Raw genomic sequence first — 7,389 nt, 5'->3', positions numbered from 1 at the left:
TTTGGTACTTTCTTTAAGGCTGGCTGTTCTAGGGCCAAGAAGAAGGGTTGGCATATTCCTTGATCCTCATCATGACTTTCAGGCTTTCTTTCACTGACACTAAGTACCCATGTCACCTTTAAAATTTATTTCCTCCTTCCATATCCTATTTATGTCATCTGTGATTCTCCAGCTCCTTTTTCTTCTTCTTCAATAAATTCAAGACCTGGCTCATGGAGCAGCTAGGTGACACAGTGAATAGAGAACCAGACCAGGAGTAAGGAAGGACCTGAGTTCAAATGTGGTCTCAGACACTTACTAGCTGTTTGACCCTGGGCAAGTCACTTAAGCCTATTTACCTTAGTTTCCTCGTCAAGGAAATGAGCTGGAGAAGAAAAAGGCAAAACAATCTAGTGTCTTTGCCAAGAAAGCCCCAATAGGTGCTCTTGAAAAGTAGAACATGACTGAAGAAACTGGACAACAAAAATCTGGCTCAGTCTTCTCTTCCCCCAAGGCCTTTCCCCTTTTGACCTTTCTGGCCTCCCAGTTCCTTCTGAAAGCTTTAGAAATCTGACTTCAGTCTAATTCCACAAAGCCTCCCTCTCAATTGTTTCAGTACCTGTGCCCCAGGTATTGAAATTTCCTTATAGCTGTTCCTTTTTCCATCCAAGGTTATAACATTTAATTTTTCCCCATTTCTTCTTTTTTATCCTGAACAATTGTCAAATATCATGAGTATTTCCATACACATGGTAGGAACTTTTCAAAGTATAATAGCAATAATAATAATAATAACTACTATAAGTTTTTACATCTATATTCCTGGTCAAAGGTTGATTTTCTAAGCTATTGTGAAGAATGGAACTTGACTCCTTTGAAGATGATGATGATGATGATGATGACCTTTGTTCTGGAAGAAAAACATGACATCAACACATGGATTGGATTGGGGGGGGGCAGGCTGTGCTAAATCACCAGCCTCACTTTCTCCTCCAGAACTGTCTGGATCTGGTGGCCAGATATGATTCAGGATGACTGGAGACAGCCCTGGATGCAAGGCAATCAGGGGGGTTAAGTGACTTCCCCAAGGTCACTAATAGCCTAAACTATTCGGAATACTTGTCCTGACCTCTTTAATCCAGGAAAGAACTGTATCCTCCTTTAGACTTGGAAAGGAGAGGTTGCCCAGCCCTCTTGGTACTTAAACTCATAAAAAATTGTTACCTCCCTCAGGCAAGATAACATTGTAGAAGGATCATTCTCACAGATATCAAATAATAGAAAGGAAAGTTTAAGATATTCTCTATTCTTGTTATGTATATTCTGTTCCTTCCCCTTGCTACCATATAAGTTTTCTGATCACCCACAGCTTGGGGTAGTCATTACTAGAATGGCCTCCACCTTTGGGTTAGTGGTAAATCCCAGAGAATAAAATTTCATATCTAACCTATATTTTCTGTTATTGCTACATTTTTAAAGATTTTTTTTATGGTTAACAGACAGAAGAGAATTGTTCATAAAACTGTGGATCTCTATCTAGAGTTTGCTTTTCTTTTTAAAATATAAAATAAATTCAACATGTAATTTTTTAATTTGCCCTGCTTATCTGACCTTCCTTCTGATGACTTTCCATTTATGGGGGGGTGGGGGTGGAAGGTGTCAGTAGGCAATCCCAATGTCTGGAAATTTATTTAAAAATCAAACTTATTACAAGAGAAATGAAGATGCATGAAAACCCAAAGGGTTTTCAGTCTTCCAGAAGTTTATAATAGCAAGACAAAGGATTAAGATGTTACAAATGGCCTGTGAATACTTAGTCCAGAGTGCTTAAGATTTTTTTTTAATTAAGACATTTTAACAAAAAGGCACACCTTTCTCAAGGTGGGAGAGGGGCCAGTAATCCCAAAAATGTTAAGTCTTTTATGCAGTTTGAAAGGCTTTGTTCCTGCCCCTTCATGCCAATCATTGGCTGGGGTCACAATTTAATTGATACTTTGGTCCCCATGTTTTCCCTGCCCTGCTCATTATACCAATACCTCCTAGAGCATGTGCAAAGGAGAAGGTCAAGATTAAGTAAACTCAGAACTAGGTGGGGAAGACCTGGCCTAATCTCAGGGTTTTTTAAAGCTGTCTTGACTCACATCCCTGCTCATTAGCAACAATACAGTCAGACCCCAGTCTCTGTAATGTAAACTAACAATTCTCCCTTTACATTCTTGTGGAATCCAAACACTCCCATATTCCTCACAAAGGGATACCAGGAAGGGGCTACAGGGGAAGGGGGAACAGGGCAGAAAAAGTGAAAAAAATGTCAAGATCATTCCCCACAGAAGGAGCAAGGTTCATTCTTTTCCCTTGAGAACTGCTACTATATGAAGATAAGAGAGTCTGCTAGTCTGCAAAGGACTTCCCCACCCCCAGCAGTACAGGCATTATCCTAGCCGGGTGCAGACTGGCTGGGGCCGTTCTTACCTCCCAAGGCCTCAGAGGGAGTCCAGTTTGGAGCACAACAACAAATTAAGTCAACTCAGGGGGATCTTTGTCCTTGTGATACATTCTACATGTTCTGGGTCCAGTGTTTGTGGAAAATCAGGGGACCCCTTAAGAGTCTCTAATAAAGGGAATCCTATATTTTCCCCTACCTTTCCTCCCTCCTCACCCACAATAGATGTTTCCAGGGGAAACAGTTTGGGTAAATCTAGAGATTGTAGACTATGGGTTACATTTTACACAACTGTCCTCTTTTCATAATCTCTGACTCAGGAAAACAAAACAAAACTGACAGTAGAGACTAGGCTGTGTGTGGGGGTGTGTGTAGGCTCACTGGGTTGCACTCCAGTTCTGAAGTTCCTGCTTCAAAAGAGCCCTCCAGTGCTGCAGGGGCCCTTTCCACTGATTGTATGGTTCCTCTCAGAATCTCCATCTAAAGAATCTGGCATAAAGATCATTGTTGGAAGGGTTGTGGAAATCTGGGACACTATTACATTGTTGGTGGAGTTGTGAAATCATCCAACCTTTCTGGAGAGAAATTTGGAACTATGCCCAAAGGGCAACAAAAATGTGCATATTCTTTGATCCAGTAATACCACTACTGGGTCTACACCCTGAAGAGACAATGAAAAAGGGTAAAAACATCACTTGTACAAAAATATTCATAGCAGTCCTGTTTGTGGTGGCAAAGAATTGGAAATCAAGTAAATGTCCTTCAATTGCGAAATGGCTTAACAACTGTGGTATGTGTATGCCATGGAACACTATTTTCCTATTAGAAACCAGGAGGGATGGGAATTCAGGGAAGCCTGAAAGGATTTGCATGAATTGATGCTGAGTGAGATGAGCAGAACCAGAAAAACATTGCACACCCTAACAGCAACATGATGATCAACCTTGATGGATTAGCTCATTCCATCAGTGCAACCATCAGGGACAATTTGGGGCTGTCTGTAATGGAGAATACTATCTGTATCCAGAGAAAGAGCTGTGGAGTTTGAACGAAGACCAGGGACTATTATCTTCAATTTAGAAAAAAATACTGATATCTTATTGTCTGACCTTGCTATTTCTTATACTTTGTTTCTTCCTTAAGGAACGATTTCTCTCTCATCACATTCAATTTGGACCAATGTATACCATGGAAACAATGTAAAGACTTTCAAATTACTTTCTGTGGGGGGTGAGGGGAAGGAGTAAGATTAGGGGAAAAATTGTAAAACTCAAAATAAATAAAATCTTTAAGAAAAAAAAAAGAATCTCCCAAGATAGCTCTACCAGCTCCCCATTTCTCACCAGAGAGAACTTCAGAATTCTCCATCATGACCCTGAACTTGTTCCCTTGCTTTCCCTACCCTATGTTGTCTTACCCTATTAGAACATTTGTTTCTTCAAAGAAAATTCTAAAAGACTTGTGATGGAAAATGCCATCCACATCCAGAGAAAGAACTATAGAATCTGAATGTAGATCAAAGTGAAAAAGAGGAAATATTAGAGAAAAATGTTATGCCAAATATTTCTTTCTATGCAGGCTTTGCATATCCTGTGGGCGTCTGATTTCCATCCCATTGTTATCTAGAATAGTTTCCATTGTGGGCACCTGAAACTTATAGACTGAAAGCAATCCAACAAAAAATAAACTGAGATATAAATATCTCAACTGCTGGTTATCCCACTAGAAAGATGTAAAAACCCCATCTCCTCTTAACTCCTCCCTTAGCCCTTTCCCAACATCTACACCACATACTGCTCCCCTGTATAAACCCTGGCCTTACTCTTGATGGGTGCAAACATCTTGCAACTGTCTCTAATTACCTTATGCAGCTCTTTCTCTCTCTTTGTGATCCATACCCCCTGAGCTGCAGCAGCTGCTGCTCAACCAACTGTACTTTTTCTCTTCACTTAGCTAAATCTCCATTACTATTTAATACCTTTACCCTGTTACTTTCAACAGAATAAAACGCTTGTCCCTAATTACTTTCTGGGTCAAGAACCGGTCTTTTTGGTGAATTTGTTCACTTGCATTCTCAAACAGGAGACAAGACCTCAGTAATTTTTCCTTCATCAAAAGCATGCTATTTTCATCTTTTAAAATTTGTTTTTTGCTCTTTTTTCTTCTTATAGTTCCATCCCTCTTTATTCTAATTCTTCTTTCACAGCAAGATTACCACAAAAAGTTCACAGATTAGGTTATTTGGAGAAGTAGCAAGATAATGAGTTTCATTAAAAACAAGATGGTGGGAGAGTTTGGGGAATCAGGCTCCCCCAAAGCAGGCTGGCTTCCCATAGAAAGACAAGCAGGCAGAAGATAAATAATACAGAAGGGCAAAGGAGTAAGAGTTTGAGGGATGAAACTTCTCCCAGAGCAGACTGCCCTCCAAAGGCAAAGAAGCTTACATATTTATTTTATTTTGTTTTATTTTTTGGTTTTTGCAAGGCAATGGGGTTAAGCCACTTGCCCAAGGTCACACAACTAGGTAATTATTCAGTGTTGGTTCTCTATCCACTGTGCCATCTAGGTGCCCTAAGAAATTTTTACAAAAATAAATCTGGAGGGGCAGATAGGTGGCACAGTGGATAGAGCACTACCCCTGGAGTCAGGAGGACCTGAATTCAAATCAGTTCTCAGACACTTAATAATTACCTAGCTATGTGATCTTGGGCAAGTCACTTAACCCCTTTGCCTTAAATAAATAAAAAAAATTTTTAAAAATTAAATAAAATAAAATTTCCTCTCTCCCACTCTTCCCTCTCCCCCACTCTTTCCTCTCCCCACCCTAGGATAGCAAATAATCTGTTATGGGTTCTATATGTACAATCGTGTTATTCATATTTTCTTTTTTTTTTTTAGTTTTTTTATCAAGTGGAGGCTAAATCTTTTTATCTTAACTTACTATCTGTCCGTAGGCAACAATATAGGCAGACCCTAGTCTTTGTAATGTAAACTAACAATCCTCCCTTCACATTCTTGTGGAACCCAAACACACATATTTTCCTCACATTACTATGCTAAAAGAAATGATAAATATGAAGAATTGAGAGAAGCTAGGAAAGACATGCACTGATTCATAGCAAGGAGAAAATGATGAGTCAAAAATAAAAATTGTGGAGATGTTGGAGAAGTTTTTTCATCTAGAATCTGTTGGAGGAAATGAGTTGACAATAGAAAATGATGGCTGCATTGTGGAGATGTTGAGGAAACTTTCTTTGAGGATCCAAAAACATGCCATTCCACAGAAACTTGACTGTCCTTGGGCAAGACAGGAACATCATGTTGTGAAAAAGTCAGCTTGGTCCTTGAGCATTTCTCAGGTGGAATCCTCTTGGGGACTAGCTTGACCCTCCATTATCCCAAACATTAAGTTGATGAAAGGAAGAGGCAAAGGCTTTGGTTTCACAGCTGTGGGAGGTGAGGATTCAGCCAAAGGTCCAAATAGAGCAGCAGTTGATGATGGAAGACAGAATGGGGATGACATCCTGGAAGTGAACAAAGAACCCTTCTAGGGGACTAACCCACCAAAAAAAGCCATTCAGATATGTAAGCAACTTAAGAAAAGTGTTGTAATCATCATAGCAAGCAAAAAGTTACTCAGCCAAAGCCAGTACACCCACACCAGTAAACTGACCTGGCAGCCCAGATTTTAATTCTAGTGGATAAACACCTGTGCCTGGTTCGGATGAAGGACATTCTTCTATTTTTGTTTAAAAAGGCTCAGGACTCAAGGACAGAATTTTCATAGAAGTGGCACTCAACAAAGCCAGGTGTGATATTAGACATTTGTGTCTGCTCAGTGACTGGAAAATAGCTCTCCAGGAGTTTATATTCAAAGGTATGAACCTTTGCCCCTGAATCATCTGCCAAGATGGACAGGCGACTAAGGTTTCTGAACAGCAGATGGATGAGGCATTTCATTCCACTCACTGAGCAAGCAGAGAGTCCAGTTACTCCCATGCCTCAGGTATGTCAGCTGCACTTTCACCTCAGACATTCAGGAGATCTTTGTAGATTATTTCACTCACTGCTGTCCTGTCAGAGTCATTGATTATGTCAAAGGGAGGACCAGTAATTTTAGGGAAGATAAGACTATTCTTCTGAACAACCACTTGAGAATTTTGAAGAGATGGTTTTTCAATTTAAGAAGTAATCACATAAAATATCTGTTCTCAGTCACATTTCCTATAAATAAATCTTTGATGTATTTTATGCATGATACATTTGAAATGGAACAGGTAGAAATAAAGTGATAGAATGATTTTTCTTTAATGCCTACAATATACTTCTCTATAAACCTGGACATGTATCATATTTACTGACAACTTTAAATCTCAGTGAACTGTAAGAGTTAATCCCAAGAGCTCTACTTTGCAAATGAAGGGATGAAGACTGAGGCTATAGCATACAAAAAGAATGTGAAACCAGACATAGAGCTTTATTACAATAGTGTTTTGCAGGATTATAGGGTAACATAGGATTTCAGAACTCAACATTTGGTGGATCTGTATAAGACAATAATATTTGAGAAATGAAAAGTTTGTTAAAAAGAGACAGTTTCTTCAGGTAATTGGGGAAAATAAAATGTTCTTTAACCAAAAAAAGCAAGAGACCTAGAACTTTTAGGTTCTAAAACCTAAAAATATGTATTATATATATGTATAATACATATATAATATAAACACATATAACACATATATAAATATATATAACCTATAATTACAAAAATACTAGTTACTTATAACCAAGATCAATTTACTAAAAATAGAGGCACAATACTGATTAACATTATCAGACCTGTCTTAACACCATATTATCACGTTCATGTAAATTTTAATAAAGTTATAAATTTTAATATAATTTAATTATAAATGTAATTAATAAATAATAAAACATTACTTATAGAAAGGAGAGTTTAATTTTTAAAA

This window comes from Macrotis lagotis, chromosome 8 (assembly GCF_037893015.1).
Source record: "Macrotis lagotis isolate mMagLag1 chromosome 8, bilby.v1.9.chrom.fasta, whole genome shotgun sequence".
Taxonomy (NCBI): Eukaryota; Metazoa; Chordata; class Mammalia; order Peramelemorphia; family Peramelidae; genus Macrotis; species Macrotis lagotis.
This window is presented reverse-complemented; position numbering follows the sequence as displayed.